Source organism: Antechinus flavipes, chromosome 2 (assembly GCF_016432865.1).
Source record: "Antechinus flavipes isolate AdamAnt ecotype Samford, QLD, Australia chromosome 2, AdamAnt_v2, whole genome shotgun sequence".
NCBI classification, from domain to species: domain Eukaryota; kingdom Metazoa; phylum Chordata; class Mammalia; order Dasyuromorphia; family Dasyuridae; genus Antechinus; species Antechinus flavipes.
Window position 1 is genome coordinate 666,749,617 of NC_067399.1, and position 13,346 is coordinate 666,762,962.

The following is a 13,346-nucleotide window of genomic DNA, read 5'->3' on the forward strand; positions in this document are numbered from 1 at the left end:
GAACAAAAGGCTTTGCAACTATCAATGCTGAAAAATTACCCATGCATATATCTAGTAAATAAAAAGCTATTTTTAAAATACTATTTTAAATACTATGAAATTAAAAAAAAAAACTAGGGCAAAATAAACTTGGAGCCACCATTGTGAATGTCCTAACACTGATTTAGCCTAAGGAGTGTAGGCTGAAAGAAAAAATTGCTTGAGAACAAAGGAGATGAAACTGGGGTTCATAGGTCAGCTGAGTGTCATTGATGTCATGGGAAATGGTCAGGGAAAGCAACCCCCAGATTTCCAGTTCACCCCCTCCTGAGCCTGGTCCAACAGAAGTTAGTACAAGAACCTATCTTCATAAGGCTTCCCCTTCTTACTCTGGTTTGTCCCAAGGACATATATGTGGACTAACTCTGGAGGCATATAAATTATGGCCATAATAATAGGATCTCCTTGTTATAAGAAAACAATTATGAGAAATAATTATCAGAAACTTTTGTTGGTCTATGGGATAAGATCATAGTAAATTTCCCTATTTGAAAGAAATCCAAATGAGATCCATACACATCCTTCCCCTAAGCCTAAATTATCAATGGAAGAAAGGTGCTGTTTCTTGTCCTTTCAAAAGGTTCCAAATCTCTTCTCAAATCTTTTTTCACACAGGCATTAATCATATAAACAGAGAAACTAGTAGCCAAGTTGGTTTTATGTTCATAATCAGCCCCATGGACATTCATAATGTGAGAGCGGATCATGATCAAGGGCTAAGCAGTAGTAGCTAGAGGATCAGACTTCTGTCTCACCTTTCTTTTCTTCCCTGAGCTGGGAATGACCTGGAGCCTGCAGCAAATGTCCTATACTTCTGAACATTACCATCCTGAAGCCAAAATCTACCAGAATCCTGGAGGATGAGGAACTGGAGAGCCAGAATTCATAGATCAGCTAATTGCCCGACCTTCCTGTCTCCCATCCTCCTGCATGGCACATAAAGTGGAAGGTCTGTGTTGCTCCATCTTTCCTACAAGTCCCAAAGACAAGTTCGAAAAGATGGCACCAAACAGATGATCTCTGAAGCAATTTATTTGGCCATTTCTGGAGTTTAGTGTTCCAGCAGCAATGCTTATGGGCAGAGGACGAAGCATCCTTCCTTCAAGATTCTCTCCCCCCCCCCCCCACTTCTCTGCTGCCCAGGACTAACCATGCTACTCTTCTGTTCCAAATACTCTGGTGGCTCCCAAGTGCCTCCAGGAAAACAATATATATATATATATATATATACTCTTCTGTTTTTCTTTTAAACTATCACAATCTCACCCCAACCTCTCTCTCCATCTTCATTGGACATTACTCTCCCTCTTACACTCAACAGTCAACCCAATCTTTCCTCTCTATTTCTCATACATCCCCATGCCTTTGTATTGTTCGCCCTCCTGCCTGGGAAATCTTCATTTCTGCCTCAAAGAATCCTCTTCCACCAAAAGAAAGCACAAGTTCCACCTTCTAACATCAAACTCTCCTGATCCTTTTAGCTATAGTTAGCCCCCTCTTAAGCTACTTTGCATTTATTTGTATTTTTTATATTTATTCTGAATGTGCTTATATAATCCCTTCCTGCTTCTCCCATCAAATGTAAATTTCTTTCCAGTAGGGACCATTTCATTTATTCTATTTCTAGTACAGTTCCTGGCACACAGTAGTCACTTAATAAATATGTATTACTTTGATAGATTCACCTCTTGCCTGCAATACAATGACTTCAGACAATTTCAAAAGACCATGATGGATTAGCTAAGATGACAGGAAAGAATAATGATAAATATTGGAGGGGATGTGAAGAAATTGGGACGCTAATGAATTGTTGGTGGAGTTGTGAAATGACCCAACCATTCTGGAGAGCAGGGTGGAACTCTGCCCAAAGGGTTATCAGAATGTGCATACCCTTTGACCCAATAGTGCCATTCCTACATCTGTATTCCAAGGAAATCATAAAGGAGGGAAAAGGACCCACATGTGCCAAAATATTTGTAGCAGCTCTTTTTATGGTAACAAAGAATTGGAAAATGAATAGACTGACCATCAATTGGGGAATGGCTAAATAAGCTGTTTTATATGAAGGCAATGGAATATTATTATTCTATAAAAAATGATGAAAAAGCTGATTTTAGAAAGGTCTGGAAAGATTTACACGAATTGATGCTGAGTGAAACAAGCAGAACCAGAAATACATTGTACACAGTAACAGTAAGAATATGCAATGACCAACTATGAAAGACTTGGTTCTTCTCAGTAGTTCAGTGATCCAAAGCAATCCCAAGAAACTTTGGACAGAAAATTCCATCTGCATCCAGAAAAAGAAGTATGAATATTGAATATAAATCATACGTGCAATGTTCATTTCTTTTTTCTGTTTTTTTTTTCATCTTCCATGGTTTTTCCCTTTTGCTCTGATTTTTCTCACCCAACATGAGTCATAAAAAAAAATTAATGAATGTACACATATAACAAAAAAAAAATTACAAATTTACAAAAAGACCCATGATGGAAAATACATTCATATCCAGAGAAAGAATTATGGAGGTTTAATGCAGATCCAAGCATACTATTTTCACTTTTTTTTCTCATACTTTCCATAGTTCTGGTTCTTCTTTCAAATATGTTTAATATGATTGTACATATGTCACCTATATCAGATTGGTTGCTGTCTGAGAGACTGGAATGGAGAGGAAAGGATGGAGAAAAATTGGAAATTAAATTATAAAAATAAATTTTGAAAACTAAAAACAAAGAAAAGAAAACTACATATTGATTGGGAGGCAGAACTAAAATGGTGATGGAGAAAAGGCAATACCTCTCCTGAATTCTCCCCCAAAACCCTCCAGTCAACTTTAAATAATGCCATAAAACAATTTCTGGTGCAGGAGAACACCCAAGAAGACAGGGTGGAATGATTTTCCAGCCAAAGACAACTTAGAAGGTCAGCAAGAAGGGTCTGCTGTACCAGGATGAGAGCAGAGAATGGTCCAGCTGGGCCAGCACAGACCAATTGCTAGCAAACAAGGAACACGCCTTGGGAGCCACTGAATCAATAGCGGCAACAACTGCTTCCTGAGCATTCAACCCACAGAAGCTAAAAAGGGTCAAACAACAGATCAGAAGGAGATATTAGCCAAATGGAAAAAGAGATAGAATAGCTCACTGAAGAAAATAATTCCTTAAAAATTAAAATTCAACCAATGGGAACTAATGACTTTATAAGAAATCAAGACACAATAAAACAAAACCAAAAGAAGGGGGGGAAAGGACAATTTTAAATATTTCATTGGAAAAATAACTGACCTATAAAATTGTTTCAGGAGAAATAATTTTAAAATTATATTGTATTATCTGAAGGCCATGATCAAAAAAAGAGCCTAGATATCAATTTTCAAGAAATTATCGAGAAAAGCTGTTCTGATATTCTAGAACCAAAGGGTAAAATAGAAAGAATCTATCATCTCCTAAACGAGATCACAAAATAAAACCCCCCAGAAATATCACAGCCAACTTCCAGAGCTCCAAGGTCAAGGAGAAAATATTGCAAGCAGCCAGAAAGAAACAATTCAAATATCATGAAGCCACAATCAAGATAATACAAAACTTAGCAGCTCTAATATTAAAGTGCCAGAAAGCTTGGAACATGATATTCTGGAGGGCAAAGGAGTGAGAATTATAATTAAGGATCATCTATCCAATAAAACTGAGTATAATCCTGGGGGTGGGGAGGGTGGGAGGGAGGAGGTAAATGAAATGGAGGACTTAAGTATTCTTGATGAAAAGAGCAGAGCTAAATAGAAAATTTAACTTCCAAATACAAAATTCCAGAGAAGCACAGAAAGGTAAACAGAAAAGGGAAATAATAAGGGATTTACTAAGGTTAAACTGTATATATTCTTACATGAGAAGATGATACTTGTAACTTATAAAAACATTCTCATTAGGACAGTTTCCTAACTGCCCTAAATATAGAGAGTACGTATAAACAGAAGGAACACGTGGATTGAAGGTGAAGGGATGATATCTAAAAATAAAAATCAAATTAAGGAGTAAGGGAGGAATGCACTGGGAAAAAGTAAAATGGGGCAAATTATCTCACATAAAAGAGGCAATAAAAAGCTTTTACAGTGGAAGGGAAGGTGGGGGAGGTGAGGTCTGAGTGAACATTATTCTCATCAGAATTGGCTCAAAAAAGGACATACATAATAATAACATACACATTCAATTGGGTAAAATCTATCTTATTCTAGAGGAAAGTAGGAGGAAAAGAGAATGAAAAGGGGGTGTGATAGAAAGGAGGACAGATTGGGGGAGGTGGTAGTCAGAAGGAAAACACTTTTGAAGAGAAACAGGGTGAAAAGGGAGAGAGAATAGAATAAACAGGAGGAAATAGGATAGAGGAAAATACACTTAGCAATTGTAACTGTGAAAAAAAATTGAAACAAAGCCCTCTGATAAAGACCTCGTTTCTCAAACATATAGAGAACTGAGCCTAATTTATAAAAATAAAAGCCATTCCCCAAATGTTATCAAAAGATATGAACAGTTTTCAGATGAAGTAATCAAAGCTTTCCAAAGACATATGAAAAGATGCTCTAAATCACTGTGGCTTGGGGAAATGCAAATTAAAACAATTTAGAGGTGCTACTTCATACTTATTAGATTGACCAGTAGGACAGAAAAGAAAAGCGAAAAATGGGGGAGATATGGGGGAAAATGAGACTTAATGCACTATTGGTGGAGTTTTAAACTGATTCAACCATTCTGTAAAGCAATTTGCAACTATGCCCGAAGTAATACATTTATATTTATATATTTATATGTAGCTATATTTATAGCTGCTTCTTTCTGGTGGCAAAGATTGGACATTGAGGAGATGCCCCTTAATTGGAGAGTGATAAATGATCGTGATGGAGTACTGTTGTGGTTTTAAGAAATGATGAGCAGAATACTCTCAGAAAAATCTGGAAAGATTTATGGAAGCTGATGCAAAATGACATACACTATGTACAAAGAAACAGCAATATTGTAAGATAATCAGTTATGAACGACTTTGCTATTCTCAGCTGTCAATGATCCAAGACAATTCTGAAGGACTTAATGATGAAAAATGCTATCCATCCCCAGAGAAAGAACTGATGATATCTGAAATACAGATTAAAGCATACTTTTAAAAAAAAAAAACTTTATTTTCCTTGAAGATTTTTGTCTGTTTTCTTTCACAAAATGACTAACATGGAAATCGGGTTTTTATTATACACATATAACCTAAGTTGGAAAGGAGGACGGGAAAAGATTTGGAACTCAAAGCTTTAAAATGAATATTAAAATTTGTATTGGGGAAAAAGGAATACTTTTTGATGAATGGCTTGATTGAAGCAAAGCTAAATGTTTAATTTGGGTATCCAGGGGCTAGAATTTTGGACAGAAAGTTAGGGATTCTTCCTTCCACTTACCAAAACTTACCTTTCCACATTTTCACTCATTTTCTCTTGAGGTGGCCTTTTTTGTTGCAACCAGGAGATCACTCATTGATCATTTCCCACTCTCTTTCTCAAATCTTCAATAATTAGCTATTCATTGACCCCCTTCTCCAATACCTACAAAGCCCAAATCCCCCCTCTACTTTTCAAAATATTTTGTTTGAAATTTGCTAATCGTTTAAGCTATTTTCCTTGCATCTCTGCTCTTTTACTTCTAAGACTCTAGAATCATTGGCTGGCTATAGGAACCACAACCCTGTCTTCTGTTCATTTTTCAATCTGGCTTTTGACTCAACCACTTTACTAAAACTTACTTTCTCATGAAACAAAACAGGAGAGGAGATCTGGAAATCTATAAAAGATAACCACAAGGATCCAAGTAGAATGGAGTGAACTGGAAGGGAAAAGTGGTTGCTGAGTGGTAATAGCCGAGGAAGGACCTGAAAGTCTCGGTGAAAGTCTATGCCAAGGATGAAAATAGGAAGGCTTGGAGAGACATACTTGAACTGATGCTGAGTAAAATGAGCAGAACCAGGAGATCATTATACACAGCAACAACAGGACTATATGAGAATCAATTCCGACGGACGTGGCTCTCTTCAACAATGAGAGGATCCAATTCAGTTCCAATTGATCTGTAATGAACAGAACCAGCTACACCCAGAGAAAGAACATGGGAAATGAGTATGGACCACAACATAACATTTCCACTCTTTCTCTTTCTATTACTGTTTGTCTGCTTTTTTGTTTTTTCTTCTTCAGGTTATTTTTACCTTCTTTCTAAATCCAATCTTTCTTGTGCAACAAGATAACTAATAGAAGGTTTTGCAAGGGTCAATGTTGAAAAATTACCCATGTATATGCTTTGTATATAAAAAGCTATAATAAAAAAAATTTTAATTTTTAAAAAAGAAAGTCTATGCCAACTACTCTTCCTGACCTGTGTCTCAGAGATGGGCAGGCATTGGTCAGGGTGCAACAAGAAAGAGCAATTAGCCTTGGAAAGATCACATGATATCACAGGTATTCTTCCAGAATGAAGGATGAGCAGCAATCGTAACCAAGAAATGTATGTTTTCAAAACATAATCCAAGTTTCAGTGGCTACCAGAAGATAGAAAAGACAAGATATAGAATAAAAGGGAATTTATTAACCATAAAGTTCAGAGGGCAAAGGAATATAAAGAGTGGGAAAGGTAGAGCTAAATCACATAGAAATTAGTATGTGGGGAGAGGTGACAAAGTTAAGGGATTTTAATAGCAAGGAGATATGGGGAAAATTATCCTATTGGGGGTGAGGATAGAGGAAGTTCATCTTAAGTCCTTCTTCTTATCCAACCCCCACTATAGCCAGATGCTCTGCTCCTTCATTCCCTTCTGGACTGCCTCCTCCACAAACTCCCCAAGGAAGTGTACGCCATTAAAAGACACAGCCAGCAAGAATTGTTGTTTGTCCTTTGTTCTTGAAAAGAACCAATGACATCCGGAAGGTGATGTCCTGACTGGCAAGTGATTTGGAGTTAAGTGAGGAAGCTGGGCAAAGGTCTACAGAATTACTCTCTGGTATATCCAGAAAGAGGAAGACAGAGACAGACAAAAAGAGAAAGAGAGACAGAGATAGAGAAAAAAAGAGAGAACGAGAAAAAGAGACAGAGACAGAGACAGAGACAGAGAGAGAGATAGAGACAGAAAGACAGAGAGAGTCAGAGAGACAGAGAAACAGAGAGAGATAGTAGATATAATCAGAATGACTAAAGATGGGCCAGATACAATAGGAGATCTTGTCCTTTTTAAGCTAAGGTCTTTTCCTAGTTCAGTTTGTCTGAGATTTACATGCATTCAATGATTAAAGCTAGGTAAAAAATGAAGCAAAAAAGGCCTTTTTAACTTACTCCAAAAAACAAAAATCAGTTGGAATGGGGAAGACCCTCCAGGTTTCTGGTCAAATAGCTTTATACTCACTCTGAGCCATCAAAGTCCAGACTATGTCCAACAGAGGTTTGGACTGGGGCTTATTAATGGCCAATCAGTAGGAGCCAGAGTAGTTTCATTTGAAGTCCAATGGTCCTTATCAAAGCCTGTTTTTTTGTTTGTTTGTTTTGGGTTTTTTTGGAGTTTTATTTCAAGAGTCAAGAAGAATGGTTCCCTCTCTCTAAACTTGTGTAGAAAATGGAGCCACTGCAGATGCTAGTACCTAGAACAATTACCTCACTGTTTAGGACTCTACCCAAAGCAAAGATGTGACCACATCACTTCCTGCTCAAAAGCTATCAGTAGTTTCCTGTTACCTCCAAGACACATCACAAACTCTTCAGCCTGGCTTTTAAAGTCTCCCACAATCTACCTTTGTGGTCTTATTTTACATTACTTCTCTCGGTGTGCTTTACAATTCAGACACACCCGATTGCTAGCTGTCCAATGAACTCAGCAGTTAAGTCACTTTCTCCAAGAAACCTTCACTGATCTCCCTGAACCTCCCCACTGTTTTAACAACTCATTCCTCAAATTTTGAATGCCCTTATCTGTATAAAAGCACTTCTCATTTTATTATACTTTGGTTTAGTATGCTTAGCAAATATGGAGGGGGTTTAGTTTTGTTTGGATTTTTTGTTTGTTTGTTTGTTTGTTTGTTTGTTTTAACAAATTGAAGGTTTCCGGCAACCCTGGGTGAGCAAGTTTGTTGCACCATTTTTCCAATAGCTTGTGCTCCCATTGTGTCTCTGGGTGACATTTTGGTAATTTTCTCATTCTTTCAAACTTTTTCATAACTATTATATCTGTTGTGATGATCTGATCAATGACTCTTGATGTTACTATTATAACTGGGGGCATTGCACATATAGAAAACAATGAGCTTAATTAATAAATACTGTGTGTTCTGTCTGCTCTACCAACCCGCTGCTCTCATCTCTTTTCCTTTCCTTGGGCCTCCCTAATCTCTGAGACACAATATTGAAATTAGGCCATTTGGTAATCCCACAATAGCTAGGTAAGAAATGAAGCAAAAGAGACCTCTTTTACCTACTCCTAAAAATTAAAATCATTCTGTGTGGGTTTTTATATGTACTAGAAACCAAAAAAATCATGCAACCCGCTTTATTGTAAGAAATATTTGCCTGATTGTAGTGTTCTGAAACCAAACCTGCAATATCTCCTAGGTAGGCCTGTACAAATTGCATCCTTCTTTCTTCCCAATCCCTACAAAATGTCATTTTCTTGAAGACATGGGAATTACATAAAGTATCCTCCGTACCTAGACAAAAATCTTAAATATAATATGTGCTTAATTAATGTTTAATGAATTGTCATGAACTAAAGAATAGGAGAGTCATTCAAGTATTGCTAACTCTAATTGAAGAACCCAATTTAATGAGATATATTCTTAAAATTTTTTAACAAGCAAATTAAGGAACTATCATTAAAATGAAATGATGATTTTTTTTTTTTATTCTTAAGTTCTCTGGGCATTCCTTTTAAACCTGAAACTGAAGATCTTGGGGGGGTTTAGGTGTAGAGAGAAAGATAGATAGTAGATTTAATCAGAACGCATAAAGATGGGCCAGATACAGTGGGAGATCTTGTCCTTTTTTAAGCTAAGGTCTTTTCCCAATTCCCAGGAGGAAGTCACTGATTCAAGACAATCAGAGAAAGGCTCACTGAGTTGATTAGTAACTTGAGAACAGTGAAAGCTAACCCTAGCTTTGTTACTAATTTCTTGTGTGACCTTGGGTATCAAATAACCTACCTGGGTTCCAGCCTCTCAGTCTGGATGAAGATGTTAGAATGACATGTATTTCAAAAGTATCTCTCCTCTCTTTAATCATTAAAGGCAAGAAATTAAATGCCCATGTAATCATAACTGGGGCTGAAGGTGGATTCAAGTCCTCTGAGCTTTAACCCACATCTCTAGGTTCCTGGAAGACTCATAGAAATTATCTTTGTGACTCAGTTTTCTCCTTTTGTAATGGAAAGGGACGTCACTTTGGAAGGAAAAGAAAATAGGAAGGCATTTTAAAATGACATCACAATGTGGGAAGAAGAAAGGAAAGACTGAAGTGGGACATGGTCTGAGAATACAATTGAGAGCTATTGACCATTTACCTCAAGTTGAAATCAGTCACTCCCTAGTTGAAGTTCCAACTGAAGAAGAGGTTTTGAATGTCATTAGATTACTTTTGTGTGGTAAAGCACTGGGTTCAGAGTGCATCTATAGACTAAATCATGTATAGAGAAAGCTGCAAGCATATAGCCTCCCCTGTATTTGCATAAAAGCCTTCCATTTCTCAATCCTTTGTATTGACCCCAAATGTGTAGGCAAGCATTTTCTCTTGACTCAGGAGTGGGTATCCTTATGACATGATCACATGATTAGAGATTAGTGACACAACTGATTTAGAGTGGTAGGTTTTCCATTTGGAATAAAGAGGGGAAGGGAAAGAGCTATTGAGATTGGGTAAATCCCCACTAATCACAACTTATACTAACAAGACCTATGTGGTCCCCCAGCGAGTTGGGGGTTAGAAAGCGGCCCACTCCAAGTACCATAACACACTTGTCACTTCCAGGTATCTCCATTTGGCATCATTTTATCTATAAAGTATCTTGATTCTCAGATTTTAAATACCCTGAGCTACCATCACTCCTGAGCTAGTCAACTGACCTTTCCTTGTGATCTGGTTTGAGAAGACTCATAAGAAAATTTTTCTTTTGGCTCCAGTATGGCTAATGTGACTAGCTAAAGCTTTTTCTTCTTGTGGAATTTAGCGGAGATTTCCAAAACATTAACATAGAGGATGAACTGGTTAGTGATCAAAGAATTTCTGGCTGAGTTTTATTTACTCTTGAGTATTTCTTGAGTAGTTGTTAATTCCAGAGCAGATCCCCTCCTATTTACCAATTAATTTACAAGTTTTTCAAGTGCAAATCTTCCCCTTTTGCTCTCTGTTCTTTGTTGTGTAGATCTTTCCCTTCTCTTTTACCCTGCTGTGTTCTATGTGGACTGTGGAAAATGTTATTCATGGCCCATTGGTCTTTATTCACCATGGGACTGCACTCTAAGCATGTAATAAACTGGTTATTAAATGTCTCTGTATATTAACAAGTATGACTGGCAGCTCTATCTTAATCAATGACTCCTTGAATATTTCCATATTAAGTATCTCAATTTTCAAATTGCTCAACTTAGGCTGTTAGGATTTGGAGTAATAAGGGATCTGGAAAGTTTACAAATGAAGAAATAAGCCAAGAGGGGAAGTGACTTGCCCCCAGGCGGGAAGTAAATGGGAAAAATGTGTCAAACATTATAGTTCAATCTTCTGAAAGAACTTGCAATCTCTCCTGGAAATTACTTTTGCACTTGGAAACATTAGTGGTAGCTTTCCGCTCATCACCCAAGACAGGGAGGCTCAGAAGGAAAATGAATGGTAGCTCCCACATTCATATGTTTTTCAGTGGGTCTTCCCTCATCTCGAGGCAGCATAGAACAGCCAAAGAACTGAATTTGGAGCTTGGCCACCGTAGGAGCCCTCCGTAAAACAAGGGACCTGAACTGACCAGGGAGTTCCCTTTTTTGTCCCATGGACCTCTTTGGTATAAAATCCATAGGAGTACAAAGAAAATCAATTATTTTAAGGTACCAACTTCCTTTCATTTTGCATTTGTTCCCCCGCCTAGTTTCAAATCCAAGGAACAAGATCCTCCTCCCAGAAGGATTACTTCTACTCTGACCACCGTGAGCTACTATTTCAAGCCTTGATGGACTTCACTTCCCTCAGCCTCCTCTCCCCTCTGACTGGAGGGTTGGAGAACAGAGTACCCAACTCGTCCCAATGCCTTCTTTTATGAAAGCAGAACTTGGGCTGCTGGGATACCTCCTGGGTTCCCACCCTTTCTGCCCACCAACTTGTTTCCTTTAGTGTTTCCTCCCCCTTTAGATTGTAAACTCACTGGGGACTGACACTTTCTTTTTAATTGATTGTATTCCCAACACTTAGCATGGCTCATTGCACATCATAGGCAGTTAATAAATGTTTATTAGATTGGAAAAGTAATTATCAATTTTTTTAAATAAGTTCAGACTCTAGAATAAAAATCCCTAAACAAGATTATGTTATGTCGACAGTGATTACAAACAGCAAAACAGTAATTCTCATAATCTGGTTGAAAGAGACAGCTGATTGGAACTGTAACTAGAAATTTTTCCACCTGGAACTCACTAGTTGAGAATGTGTTAGAGGGAAAAAAGCATCATGGGTGATGTGGCACTGGGAGAAGGGATACTCTGGACTCTCTATCTCTCTGGACTCTGAGGTAATGGCAGAATTTTCTGTCAGGGGACTGTAAAGCAATGTATGGGAACAGTGTTTTCTGTGAGGGAAAAAAGTATAGAGAAACAAGTCTTATTAGAATCTGAATCCAGGTCTCCTGATTCTCATTCCTTCAAGCTTCTCTTTCTGGCACTAGCTGCACTTTTACACATTTCCCTCAGGTTGTAGGCAGAGTTCAAATACTTCCTGGATCCTCAGTGTCACTTCCCAGCTTCTCCCCACCCTACCCCCATCTTCATCCAGCAACCTTTCTTTAAGGTCCATACAATCTGCATCTTCCATCCAATCAAAATCCAGATATCTATAGTCTGCAGAGCCCCAGGTCATTCCCCTTCCTTTCTCAGTGAGTACAGTACTTGGATTAACATTTTACTCTCCTGCTTAACTCCTGTCTTCTTCCTAGGAGATCAAACTACCTAATTCCCAGTTGAACATGATCTACTCTTCTATCCTATCTCAGCCATCACCCCTACTTTTTTTTTGCCAAACCATGTTCATAGTCCACACCATAACCTCCAATCTCTACTCCTTGGTTCTCTTCCAGGTCATCATCTCTTCCTTAGTTGCTCTCTCCTCCTTTGCCCATCTTGATGCTTCAGTGAACCTATTTCATTGCAGAAGCTCACTTCTCCTTGTCCCCTTATCACATCACCAATTACACCCTGCCAAATTTCAGCCTTGGACACTCACATCATCCATTGTTTGCTATTCACATACAACTGAATAAAGTGGAGAAAATCATGCAATCATTTTTGATCATGTCCATTACAAATGCATGATACATAACTTTGCCTGAACCCCCACTGCTGCTGGGGAATCCTATGATACCTTCCTTTTCAATTCACTCTCCACAGTGGCTCTCCCAAACCTTTCATCGGCTCCCATGGTGATTATCACACATATGTTGATGACCCTCATATTTATCTACCCCCTAACTTTCTGCTTCCCTCCAGACTCCCATCTCCAACTATCTTTCAGACAGTTGGAGCTGGCTGTTAGAGGACATTTTATACTCAATGTATCAAAAACTGAACTATCTTTCCTCTTAAACCCTCTCCTCCTCTTCCAAACTTTCCTACCATATCATCCTCCCAGTCTCTCAAGCTTGCAATTTAAGAGTAAGTCTTGACTCCTCACCTTCTCAGCATTGTCCCTTCTTCCCCTCAAATACAATCTGCTGCCAATGACTGACCATTTTACCTTTGTAACTTCTCTAATATGACCCCTTCTCTCCTTTGATACTTCTACTACCATGCAACAGGCCCTTATTCCTTATGTTCCCTTCCCTTCAATATGTACTCTTCAATCCAGTGACTGGTATTGGAACAAAATAGTCACCTCTGGTTCCCCAAAACTGGAGTGCTCTCCTTGATAGCTACCTCCTGGCTTACTCAGATTCCTTCAAGTGCTGGTTAAAATCCCATTTTCTGCAAAAAGCCTTTCTCAAAATTCTAGTATCTTCCCTCTGTGGGCTATTATTTATTCTTACATAGTGCACACCAAAGAGAGTGTGT